Here is a 14,524-nt window from a genome sequence, read left to right as displayed (position 1 = left end):
TGATAATTCTGGGTAATGCTGGGTAATACTGAGTACTGTTGGGTAATGTTGAGTAATGTTAGTAATGCTGGGTAATGTTGGGTAATATTGGGTAATGTTGGTAATGTTGGATGATGTATAGTGGGATATTTTATATTCTTTTTTTTCTGTGCAAAGTACAGTAATGGTCTTTTCTTTTTTTATATGGTTGTGTATGTGTGTTTGTCACTTACTATGTATACTGTATCCATATGTATATTGTATCTGTATATTGTATGCATCCACATTCTCTTTTGTATTCCATTTGACCTTTTGACCTCTATGCTGAGGTCTTTCTCTTGCAGGTGTGCGTGTGTGTGTGTGTGTGTATGTGTAAGTGTGTGTGTGTGTGTGTGTGTGTGTGTGTATGTGTGTGTGTGTTTGTGTATATATAATGTGTAACTATATGTATGTGTGTGTGTGTGTGTGTGTACATGTAACGTGTAACTGTATGTATATGTGTTTGTGTGTGTTTTGTGCGTGCGTGTGTGTGTGTGTGTGTGTGTGTACATGTAACGTGTAACTGTATGTATATGTGTTTGTGTGTGTTTTGTGCGTGTGTGTGTGTGTGTGTGTGTGTGTGTGTGTGTGTGTGTGTGTGTGTGGTTTTGCACTAAATCTTAGAAGAGTTGTGGTTTTGCGATGAATCTTAACAATTACAGCCTGAGCACCAATGAAATCCAATCTAACCCAGTGGTGCAAATTAAACCCCATTAATGCAGTTTAGGGGTGAAGGGTTGGAGAGGGAGCTGGCTGGAGAGAAGGTGGAGCTTCTAGCTCTCTCCTGCATTTGCTCCTCCTTCATTATGACAGAGAAGGTAAGCAGCCTTTATCCCTGTTGCCAGACCACTGGAGGAAAAACATGGTTCAAGTGTTCAGGAACACTGCAAAGGGATTCAGATCAACTCACCTGACCTAGAAAGGCTTCCCAGAAACCCTCTGTACTAAAGCACCAGAACCTGATCAGAACCCCGAAATGGGCCCATGTGAGTGAACAGTGGAAGGAGAGAAAACCCAGGTAATGCATGATGGTGAGTGTTCTTACATTGAATCCTGTAACCACCAACCAATTGCCATCCAGTTGGTGCCGAGCACAGTGCCCCCAAGTCCAGCTACACAACCACTTGTCTTTTATTCCATCATCTAAACTACCTCTGAGACACAGAAATGTATAGGGATTATGTGCAATTTCTGTGTGCCAGAATAAATATTGCATGCTTCCACAAACTCGCAGACATGCGGGCCCACTTCATCGCAATTACTACTTTGTGTTTTCCATCTGATTTTAATTCAGTCAGACATTCAGCACTTCACCTTCATCTATGTTCAAGCATGTGATGTTATTCTGCTTGGCCCCTGAGCCGACAATTGTCCGGTCGCTCAGGGCAACAAGCCCTTGCCTTCCACTTTCGGTGCTTCTTAGACATTATTGTATTAGGCATCAAAGAGACAGTTAAGATTTCTGCAAAACTCTCTGTCATCAGCAATATCTACCACTGTTTTTCTTGACAAATCAAGCAATCAATCTCCCCTTGGTCTCTTGCATTGAAGTGTTCACGGACTGAGCTGCCGTGCAGAAGGCTGCCAAGATAAAGAGAGGTTCTGGCTTCTTTGTTTTATTTTGATTAAAATAATTATGTCCAGAAAAAAAAATCCTTAAATAAAACCTTTCAGTGTTTCACCCCCAATCAGTTCAGAATCAGAGAAAATCCAAAGTGCCAAAAGGGTCTGATGGCTTGTAAGTGGAGATTTCCAAGAAAAGTGCCAGAATGTTTTTGTAGTATGAGGTAAGGCTATGAAACTTGAAATCATATTTTCATTGTCTTAGACCGGCATGTGACCTCGATGGAAATTTGTTGACTTGGAAATTTTCCCAGCAAATAGCTAAAGTTAATGTTAAACACCTATTTGTTCAAGGCACCTCAGCATTGGATCAGCACAGATGGACAGGCGGGCAAAGAGGAGCAGAGACACTCACACTCACATAGATGTACACAAACATACTGGTACAACACGCACACACACACACAAACACACACACACACACACAGGGGTGCAGCCCCAAATTTTGGGCCCTGGGCAGAATCATTTGTCCAACCCCTCCCCCCACCATCCCTCCTTCCAAGAAAACAAAACATATATTCACAGTCAGTGAGGGAGAAAATGCAGCCACCTCTTCCTTTTCTGATGTTTAACCATTAAATCCAAACCATCCAACCTCATCCAACCTCAACATTAGAAATACATTATATATGATATAATATAAATACATAATTATATAGAAGATGTGGTTGTGTTTTCTCCCTCACTGACTGTGGATGCCAGAACTGACAGTGTGCGTTTTACAAGTCTGTTGCTGTAACGTCGTTTGATTATAACAGTAGGAATATTTAATGTTACATTCACTATTTAAAAAATATGTACTTGATGTACCAAGTGAAAGTCCTTCTTTATCCGTTTTTTTGTTTTGTTTTTTTTTTTAAATAAATGACCAAAAATATAAGTTAGTTGATGTTATTACAGCATAGTCACTGTTTGACCCAGTTCTGGCTCATCTGTTTTCTTTAAGGAATGGGCTCTGCCTTCTTTTTGCATGTTCTCTCTTTCTCTTTCTCTCTCTGCTTCTTTCATTTCTGTAATGATCCTTGATTTTGGTTTCATTTTACACAGACTGAACTGTTAACTGCTCTCTGGTCAGTAACACAGAAATTACACAATAGATCTATATGCAGGAGAATCAAACCACTTTTGCTTTTGATGTAGGGTGAGGTGGTTATTAAAGGAAACAACATGTAGATAAACAGAACTTATAAGCAGAAGACAAATTCTGGTATTATTTATCTCTGTAATAATGGAGAATATAAAAATTAGAAAATAACCATTAGAAACCAAAATCTTTTTTTTCTTCCTGAGGCTATTGGAGGCCCCCCACCCAAGGAGGGCCTGCATAGTCAGGCATAGTGTGCCCGACACACACACACTGAACACACACGCACACACACTCATTTCATTTCCCTCTGCCCAACACCCCTGTGTACACACACATACACACAGAGACTTCTGTTGCTGATTGCTGCTTTAGATTTGTGGGTTTAGTACACAGAGCCATATCATATGTATACAGATGCACATACACTTGGGAAATGTATTCCTGCTGTTATTTATTGATGAAATTATTTATTTGTGTTTACCAGAGAACATCTTTCTCATTGCTGGTACTGCTTGCTTTCTTCCTTTCTTTTACTTCCTCTGTCTCTCTCTCTCCCTCCCATTATCACTACATGCCAATTTTCAACATACAGACCTAGAATCTCAATTTGCTCAGTTTGATGAAGGTTAGCTGAACAGGAGTATAAACTGGAGCAAGTGACACTAACTGAGGGTAAAATGAAAAAGATGAAAAGGAGAAAGAAAAGAGGAAAACCATTGATGAATCAATGCTAAATTACAAAGACAGAAAGGAGAAATCAACATGTGACCATTATGGAACTTCTGGAACAGATAATTAAACAAGATTTCTTCGTCAGTCAGGAGCCCTCTCAGAGGAGAAGGGTGACTGGTTCTTATTGGTGTCACTCAGCTGTCATTCACAATGGCAGGCGAACCCCAGGGTCCCATGTCACCGGGCAGAACCTGTCTGTAAAACACTCAGCAGCTGTCATGACATCAGCAGCCAGATCTGGAGCACCACTCACCTGATGGCCAAACACACACACACACAAACGCACGCACGCACACGAGCACACACACACACACACACACACACACACACATACACACAGGGAGGATAATTAGTGTCTATTTCAGTGCTCAGTGGAGCCAACTAAACATACCCACAATTTCCAAACTGAAAAAATCAAAGTGATGCATGACTGTAGCACATGACTACAGAGAGCAGGCTGACAAACCCTTGACCTATAAACAACACATGAGCTTGTATATAAGTAGATAATGAAACCTAAGATACATCCCAAGAAGTACTGTAGCAGAAAGATTTTTGGTAGACACATAACCAAGAAGCTTAGAGTGACAGGCCTAAGTTGAGGAGTTATCTGAAAGATAAATCTGACTCTGTGTCTACAATGAGTGTATTAAACTATAGCAATGACCAGGGCCATATGGCTCACAGAATCATGATAAACTCCCTGCCTTGCACTCACACTCACAAACACACACACACACACACACACACACACACACACACACACACACACACACACACACACACACACACACACACATTTACATACAGATAAAAGCTCATAACAGTAATATTGTAGTGAATAATAGATGTATTATTGTGTAGGTAATATCTTAAAAGGCAAAAGACTCATCAAAAGACTCAGGTGACTTCATCTGGGTTTTGGGAGAGAGATTTAAGAGATTTCCCTGTTAGATTTTTTTTAAGCCCTGTAAGCTGTGTTGGGGGAATGGTAAGTCTCTCAAAAGCATGGGACACACAGTTAATGTTGCTTTTTTAAGATTTGGTGCTAGGTAACCATTAAAAAGGCAAATCTGTTTTTTTCAAAATAGTAATATAAATCATATCTGGCAATGTTTTCAAAATTTACTGTAAAAGAGGAGAGGATAGGAGAGGCAAGGAGCAGAGAGGAGAGGAGAGAAGGGGAGAGGAAGCTATGTGCCTTGCATTGAGAACAGCATAATTTTCTGGGTTCATGCAGAGCAGGGCAGTAAACATGCTGGGAGGAACAGGAGGGTCTTCTGCTGGAGGGTCTTCTCCTGTGAGAGTGAGCGAAGGAGCCCTGACCTGGCGATGGTTTTATATCTAGCCAACAGGCCTTCTTCTGTTTCCATTCATTTCACGTGGCCCCAGACACATTCCCAGGGAGAAAAAAAATGAATGTGAAAAACACAAAATTATACAAGCGAGAAATGAAAGGCACTGATCCAGAGCACTGTGACAACACAGATGACAGATGGTGTATCATCTGAGGGAAGACTGAGCCCTTTCTATGAACTGTCCTCTCAACTGTGTGCGTGTGCATGCATGCATGCATATATGTGTGTTTGTGTGTGTGTGTGTATATTTGTGTGTGTGCATACATGCATATATGTCTGTCTGTGTGTGTGGTGTGTGTGTGTGTGTGTGTGTGTGTGTCTGTATGTTTGTGCATATGTGTGTGTTTGTGTGTGTGTGAGGTGAGTGTGTGTGCGTGTGTGTGCGTGTGTGCATGTGTGTGTGCGTGTGCGTGTGTGTAGGATCATGACTGCTCAGCTAACCCAACAGGAGTGGGAACGGGAGACCCTGTCTCCAGCTGCTGTCCACACTCTTCTCTTCTTTCTTTCTTTCTTTCTTTCTTTCTTTCTTTCTTTCTTTCTTTCTTCTTTTTTGTGTTTCTTTGTGTTTCCCACTCTCTTTTTTCACAAGCTGTTTGACTGTGAAAGCCCTCTCACAGCCCTCTGAAAGCCCTCTGAACTCCTGACAGCAAGAATGCCCAAGAGAACAAGTGAGAAAGACACACACACACAGACTGAGAGAGAGAACAGAGATGTTAACGATATTGACTTTTGTAGCTATAATATGTGTGTATGTATGTATGTGTGTGTGTGTGTGTGTGTGTGTGTGTGTGTGTGTGTGTGTGTGTGTGTGTGTGTGTGTGAGTGTGTGTGTGTGTGTGAGTGTGTGTGTGTGTGTGTGGACTGAATGGACTCTTCTGATGAGGTAAGTTGGTTATATTACACAAAGAATCTAAATATTAGTAAGAACTCAGTTACATTTATTTACCATTCTTGTTTTGCACATTAAAGTCTACAAGAAAATATTATTCCAGCTTTCAGCTCATAGATGTTATCACACCGTATCGCAGCATGAAAGGGATTTTGTCCATCTATATCTGTTTTTATGAGCCTTAATAATCTCAGTGGCCAAAGCAACATATGAAGATTACACTACTTATTTTTGGCACTATTTCTGCAGCTAGTTCTAACAGAATGGCAAATTTAAAGTGATGATTTGAATTTTTTTTTTGCCATTGGTTTTCTTCATGTTTTCCACATAGTTTTGGCCAAGTGTAACGTTATTGCTGGATCAATTTGCATAAAGGGACGGAGTCTTCTGACAACCTGTTTATACGCTGGTAGATATGTGGATAAACCACAGGTTTTTTTCTGCCATGTTTGGAGCAGACCAGGAGTCTGGGTAATGAGGTGTGTATGTAGGCACAGAAGGGGGACCAGCAACTATTAGGATGAAAACCAAAAAACACACACTGGCCTGTCAGAACGTTTAAAAAATAACAGGACTGACACGATCGGTGTTGATCTGGATGATATTTGAGAACACAGGAATCCTGCGTGTGTGTGTGTGGGTGGGTGAGTCTGATGGAGCAGTTCTATGTGCCTGTGTTTTATGCGCAGAGCACTTACACTTGAAATTTCATATAAAGCCAAGGGCTCAATGATTACAAGCCCTATTCCCCACCCCCAAACACATCTGTCAGTCATTACTAACCCCTCCCCCTCTCCCTCACCCTGGGACTCCTGAAACAGCTCTTGACCTCTGACCCAACATGACAGTCTCCCTTTTATGCTCTCCACATGTTTTTTTTGTGAGGAGCAGGCTAAGGCACATTCTGCTTTGCTCCAACGCACAGACCACAGCTCCTGGTGCTGTCTGTGAATGTGGGGCTACTGCTAACAGCCACATTTCTTGACCATAAAAGAAATTAAAACAAAGCACTAAAACTATGTGTAGTGTAGTGTGTGGCCTCCCTGGGTAAAGCTGTCCACCTAAAGCAGGACCTTCCTGTGCCTCTCCCTTGCTTTTACTTGAGGGTTCATACAGATTTTTGGATTGTTGGGGAAATTTGATAAAGTGGTGGTAGAGAAAACAGATATAAGACTTTTAGGATTTTAGGAAGCTTTTTTGTCTTTGACCAGGCTCTGAAACATGATGCTGTGGTTCGAAATACATCTGGAACTGTTCTTTTCTGCTGAAATGTTTTTCAGTAAGACTCTGAAATAAACCAGAAGACCAGGCTTTTGATTCTATGCCATACAAAGCCTTCTGTATGAACTCTCACTGACACAATACACCTGTGAGTACTCTTGGTATCACAGTTACTTGCTCCTTAATATCATCTCTCCCACCTCTTTCTCCTTCTTTCATCTCTTTTTTTTTGTCACAGGCATTTGTGTCTTCTCCTTTCTCTCCTCTTGTCCTCCTACTCAGTCTCACACTCTTCTCTCTGCAGCTCACTGCTCCTTATAGCCTCTTTAAGGTTTGTTGACCTCTCTCCCTCTCTCTCTCTCTCTCTCTCTCTCTCACACACACACACACACACACACACTCTGTTGTTCTCTTTCCCTCTCTTCTCTGATCAATAGCATACACATTAGTACTCTGTAAAATTGTGGTGGTCCTGTATCGATTTGTAACCTAAGCCATGCCCATACACTACTTCACAATACATACTTTCTTTCTCTCCTTTATACACACACAGCCTCGTTATCCAAGTACCTTCTCTCTGTCTCTTAGTCCCACACTCTTTTATACAGTTCTAGAATCCTCACATACTCTTTCATTGCAACTCTGTCTTACTGCTCACAACCCTATTTCTCTCTAACTCTCTCTCTCTCTCTCTCTCTCTCTCTCTCTCTCTCTCAATTCAGATCAATTCAATGGTGCTTTATTGGCATGACAAATATTCACATTTGTATTGCCAAAGCTCGAAATTAAGAAATTAATATGTTAAATAAAAGATATAATAGACAACAACAATAATACAACTGCTACCAATAATAGTAATAACAACAATAATAATATAACTACAACAGCAATACTACTATTACCTTTATTACTTCTACCATTATCTCTATAATAATAATAATAATAATAATAATAATAATAATAATAATAATAATAATAATAATAACATAAGGCACTGTATCTCTGGTATCTGATATGGTCACTCTCTGTCCCTCAGTCTGTGATGTACAGCACTGTTGTTTTTGCTCAATTCTTGGTACTGCGAAGCTTTAGAATGATATGAGTGGGGATAATAGAACTCTGTATGCAGGGTCTCAACTGGATGTTTTTCCCAATTGCTGTGTTCCTGATTTTTAAGTGGGCCCCACACTTCACAGCCATATAGGGCAATTGGTTCAATTACAGATTCATATATTTTTAGCCAAATTTTGATTGGAATTTCTACTGAAATGTTTTGTCTTATAGCATAGAAAGCCTCGAATTATTTTCCTCTCAGTTCATTCACTGCCCAGGTAAAGTGTCCAGATGAACTAATTTTGATCTCCAAATAATTATAATTGTTTGAATATTTAATATTGTTGATACCTAACGGTAATGTGTGTTTTGATCCCTGAGATCTGGATCATTTTTTGTACATTGACTTCATTTCTCTCTCTCTCTCTCTCTCTCTCTCTCTCTCTCTCTCTCTCTCTCTCTCTCTCTCTCTCTCTCTCTCCCTCCCTCTCTCTCTCTCTCTCTCTCTCTCTCTCTCTCTCTCTCTCTCTCTCTCTCTCTCTCTCTCTCACACACACACACACACACCAGTGTTTTATACCTTGTTAGAACATGGGGTCATACATATGTCCAGTATGCATTATACATATAACTACATGACTACATAAATATATAACTATAACTACATGAGGAATTTTCTAAGTCAAACCATAAACTTAACATAATACACCCTGAAGCTCAGTTGCCATAAAGAAATTTTATTGCTGTATCAGTTTTTAAAAATTATAATTCTGTAAAAAGCACTTATTAGGTACATTTTTCTGGTCTCTGTTTTTCATACAGCTGTCTGACCTATCTGACATTTTGTTATGAAAATTGACATTACCCAATACACATGCACACACACATACACACATACACACTTACATATATATACACACACATAATAAGTGCGAAAGAGAGAGTCTTTGGCAGCTCAGAGGTACTTCAGAGACCCATCTTTCATTGTAAAACTATCTTTCTGATGGCTGTGGATTGAGGAGAGTAACAGAAGACCATAAGACAACAATAAAAAACAGCAGTAAAACTCATGTATAATCATATGTGGGTTTAGCAGAGGAATGAGGAATTCTTGGAGCCAGTGGAACACCTAGAGTTTTTATACATTTGTAGAGTCATCTCAGTCTTTTATACAGTTCTAGAATACTCTCATACTCTTTTGTACAATTCTAGAATACTCTATTACTCTTTTTGTACAGTTCTAGAATACTCTAGTATTCTTTTATACAGCTCTAGATTACTCTGGTACTCTTTCACAGTAATACTGTCTTACTGCTCACAGCCTTCTTTTCCAAAAACATCATAGTGTTGTGTTCATCAAAATGAGAGAGAGGGTGTTCAGCATGATACACACTGTGCCATTTAAAGATGATCTTTGTTTTACAATACCTTTGGGAGACCCAGGCCTGACAAGTGTTTGAGTTGACAGAGCACCGCTGAGCTCTGCCTTTGCTCTGGAGCCCTGTTATCCGGCACCACAGGGGCGCCTTCCCTACTGCTTCTCCAAAACCTCCTCTGTTTTCTTTTGCACAGAGGGTTCTGCCAGACAGGCCAGCAGCATGGCTTATCTACTCACTCATCACGACGGGTCCACAATAAAAAACTCTCAAGCCTAAATTGAAACTGAAAAATGTCCTGTCACCACCTTTGTCAAGGCCAGGAGAGAGAACACACACACACTCACATTGTAAGAGGAGTGACTGTGTTGCACACAATCTATACAATGGCTGTAATTTTTATGTAATAACAGGAAACCTTTTTGTGATTATTGAAATAAATAAATTGTATATATATATATATATATATATATATATATATATATATATATATATATATATATATATATATATATATATATATATACGGCATATGAAAATCTCACACTTGCATAACTTAAACGTCCCATTTAAGTCCCAACTTAAACGTTTCGGCGCTTCAACCATTGCTACTGATATGGGGGACTGCAGCGACACCTTTTGGCAGTTTAAACAGCCTATACAAACGAACACATTTTTTTCAAGTACCCACTTCTATAGACTATTAGTAACATACATGTCTATTTACTTTATTACGATTATAAATTCCTATTTTATGTGAATTTAATTTTACTTATGGATAGAATCTTATTTCTTTTTCCATGGGAGCATATATGGCCAGTCAGCAAGCCACAGACTTTTGGCACGTGAACGCAAACACGCTTCTGACATTAGATTAAAAAAACAAAGACGCTTTTTGATATGGAGAGAAATAAACTAAGAGATTTTATGCATACACATTTCATTGTCAATACTCTCTAGCTGCATCGCGGAATTATTTTCTCGTGACTTCGCTACGTGGCGCAATGGAGTGAGCTAAAAGCACAATTTTTGGCGTTCTCCATATCCAAGGTACTGCAGGTTTCGCCATTGGCTCTTTTAAGAACAGACGTAATCGCCAACGGACAAATAAAAGGCCACATAGCCTAAACTATGATTTGATTGGATTACTTGACTTGTCCATCAAGACAAACGTCGTACAAGGAAACTAAGCGAGCTCAGTCGAAAAGCCGTCACGCTAGAGGAAGGTCCTCCGTGTAGCGCATTCTAATCCTATTACAGGCCAATTGATTTTCTTCAGTCTGAATAAAATGGCAACAAAAATACTATTACTAGCATTACTATTATATAACATAATAATAATAATAATAATAATAATAATAATAATAATAGCAATACTAGTAATAATAAATGTAACTGTTACATTTATCAGTAGTGTCATTAATATATAATATGTAAGTATAATAATAATAATAATAATAATATTAGTAGTAATAATATTGTTATTGTTGTTGTTCTTCTTCTTCTTCTTCTTCTTCTTCTTCTTCTTCTTTTATTCTTATTCTTCTCCTTATTATTATTATTATTATTATTATTATTATTATTATTATTATTATTATTATTATTATTATTTACCGCCCACTAAGCATTATATTCGCTACAACACTCAAGAATACATTTTACTATCTGACCTACAGTCTACAGAAGGAGGTATTTGAAACCAGTGAACTGCTTTTTCACTTTCCATCCAGTGAAAATGAAAACTATTAAAATCTGCTTTCCTGAGCATCTGATTCCGCTTCTATTCTTTATGACACATGTATATGTGAAAAAATTGGTGCATTCACATTATGTCGTTGAGTGTCACTCCAAGACATAATTAATTACTAGTGGGCAACTAAATCAAGAAAATAACTAGCGTTTGTATCATTTATGGACCTCGTCCTCTGTGCAAGACCTAATATGGTTAAAATTACAAGATATTTCACTGTCTCATTTTCTTTTGGCCCTCGTCAGTCTGCGTCATCGTGACATTTCTTCTTATTTCTACAATTTTCCGCGATGCAGTTATGCTTCAAAGGAACAGCACAAACATTTTAGACTTAAAACCAAATTAAGTAGCACTCGCCGTTTGTCGAGCAAATCTGGTACAACGTGAAACCATTTTTATTTTCTGTGCCTTACAACGTCACCATTTTTGACCAATCTGAACCACCGGGTCTCTCTCTCGCTCTCTCGCTCTCAAATGTTTTATAAGAGCACAATCAATCCACGACAGGTCCATTTCTCGATTTCATTTATCATGCAAGGATCTGCTTCCTCTGTGATGACAAACCACCACACTATTTCTTCCTTGAGGTTTGTCATTATTTGTCAGTCATGTGTAACCCAGTCGATATCAATATAACGTATATGACGTTAGTTGCAGGAGGACCCTGAAGGTGGGTTTGTTATAGTTTGTCATGTCAAATAATGAGGCATCTACAGGCCAACGCACATTTAATTTAATGTAATAAATTGTGCAATAATTGTGCCTACATGGCATCTACGGCTGTTTCATTGTACAAAGTGCTATTAAATCATGAACGTATTGGATAAACAACAAACTGAGTGATTGTTCAAGCGAAGCAGATATCTACGACTCATGGGAGAAACACCAGATTTCAATGTAATTATTTGTCTAATCGAATTATTTTTATAAATAAATAATGTTTTAGGATTTTGTGATTATTGTGGTTCTGTAATTTACCTTTTAAAATTGTGGTTCTTCTAAACTACAACTTTAGAATGAAAGTATAAACGCAGGGCAATAATAAACAATCTTTTTAAATTACATGTAACCGAACTGTCCTAGATATGACACGGATGGTGTTTTTGTGTCCAATTCACTTTCCTTATTCATATTTCTACCTTCTATTGAAAACTAAAGTCCGTTGTCGATGGCTGTTAATCAAGTAGGTCAGTGTTATTACAGCCTATTGTTTGGATTAGTTTTTGAAGATGTTTCTGCTGTGATGATAGGTCATTATTAATAAATCATAGTTACTGTCTATTATTTGGCGTTGAAACAAAGAATGTGGCATGCATAGGAAACTGTATATTATACGTAAAGTCTCTGCCTGAGCGAATTAACTGGACAACGTTGCTTAACCAGCAGGTGGCATAAAATAACCAATTATTTTTGATATTCAAGCCCTTCTCTGGGTGAAAGAAAGGTTCTGGAAATATATTTGGGTTCAACGTTACATATAAAACGTATCATTTTGCATGGCACAAAATCTTCCTTATTAATCAGATTTATTTATTAAAACCAGGCACGACATGACTGTAATGGATTTTTGCGTCCAGCAGATGTCGCTAACACAACGAGAACAGAAGAGCCAGACAACAAAGAAAGTTTCAAGTTTCAAATTTCTTTGGGGGGTTTGGTCAGTGTATTGGAAGTGTAGGCAGTGTAAGAGGAGCTGCAGTGTAGTGGGAAGTGTATGCAGTGTATTGGAGATGTAGTCGGCGTGTTAAAGGTGTGCTCAGTGTATTGTAGTCAGTGTAGTGGGAGGTTTCGGTCAGTGTAGAGGAGTATAGTCAGACTCAGTCAGTGGGCTGCATGCACAGAGTAAATTTATTTGAGTTAATCCCTACAGCAGCATTAAAACAGGCAATGACCAGGAAAAAATACAAGAGAGCATAACCATAGGTAATTACATAACAAATCCCCACAGAAACAGGAAATCCCCACACTCAACAGCTTCAGAAAACTAGCCAAATATACCCTTAGGGATTTTCTTATAGCTAGGTGAAAATCTAACTTGATTTGGCAAGTTCTGTAATTTAAACATTTAACATTTATGACAAAATCAAAGTTGTATAATGACCAATATGAGTAACTGCTAACTGCAAGTGCTAATTCTTCCAGTAAACTGCCCAGTGAATGTATTATGACTTCTGTGTCTTTTAGTTTTAAGGTAATTTTCCCCCTCCAGATATCTTAATGGTGATGCTGTACTGTGCAATTGCAATTTTCCTGAAGAGAACAAATGTTACTAATTGTTTTTTTACACACACACACACACACACACACACACACATATATATATATATATATATATATATATATATATATATATATATATATATATATATATATATATATATATATATATATAAATTAGAAAGATTAAAGTTGTGTTTTTTTCATTAATTGTAATTATGTTTGGCAGCATTAGACCTACTAGGAAACTGAGATCAATGTGTATCCCAAAGGGTTAGCTTAGCAGGGTCCCACAATAACAACAACTAAACATGTCAACCAAAACCATCAGTCCCAGTCTGGTTGCCAGGAGTGGTCTTGGTTAAGCTCACATATGTCTCCTGTGTGGAGACTGAATCTTAACTGCTTTCAGACAGCCCATTTTTTAGCTGAATATCAAAAAGGGAAGAAAACCTGAACACTAATTAAATGTAAAACCACCATGTCACGTGTCCATTCGATAGACCATTTAACATTCACATTGCTCCTGCATGGTTAGAGCCGGATGCAGTGTTTAAAATGCTTTATTTGTAGGTAAGCAGCTGAACATTTGCCTACCTGAACGTTTGTTAATTTGAATTATTGAAGGGGTGGTTTGATTTATCTTTATTGTATTTCTAAATAGACAATAGAATATTCCATTATTTTGAGGGTAATCAAACACAGATCATGTTTGTATTTATATAGAAAACAGTGATCTATAAAATACTTAAAGTGTACCTTAGTCAAACTACATCTTCTTCCTGTTTGAAGACACATCTTTAATACATTGATTTACTGATAACCAACACTAAAAAGACTGCAGTCCACTACCCCATCTACAGAGAGCTAAAATGGGTTAGTAGGTCACACTACTAAGGGAGTATCCGGAAATTACGTCACAATTTTATGCACCAATCTTGGATTATAAACGATATTTAAATTGCCGTTTAACACTGTATTTTCACAGGCCTCTGGGGTAGAATCCACGCTGTAGGTATCTGTTTAATTCATGAACGATTCAACCAGAGGTCGGTACAATCGAACCGTGACTTGTCAACGCGTGTGACAAGTGTGTTTTTTGATTGGTTCTAACAATGACAGAACCAACAAATGCACCAATAAGAGCTTGTTGCGATGGGAGTTGTACGCGAATACACGGCGATTATGCAAATTGAAATG

The sequence above is a fragment of the Electrophorus electricus genome, chromosome 2 (assembly GCF_041902795.1).
Source record: "Electrophorus electricus isolate QZ-2024a chromosome 2, ASM4190279v1, whole genome shotgun sequence".
Lineage (NCBI taxonomy): Eukaryota > Metazoa > Chordata > Actinopteri > Gymnotiformes > Gymnotidae > Electrophorus > Electrophorus electricus.
Note: the sequence above shows the minus strand (reverse complement) of the source record.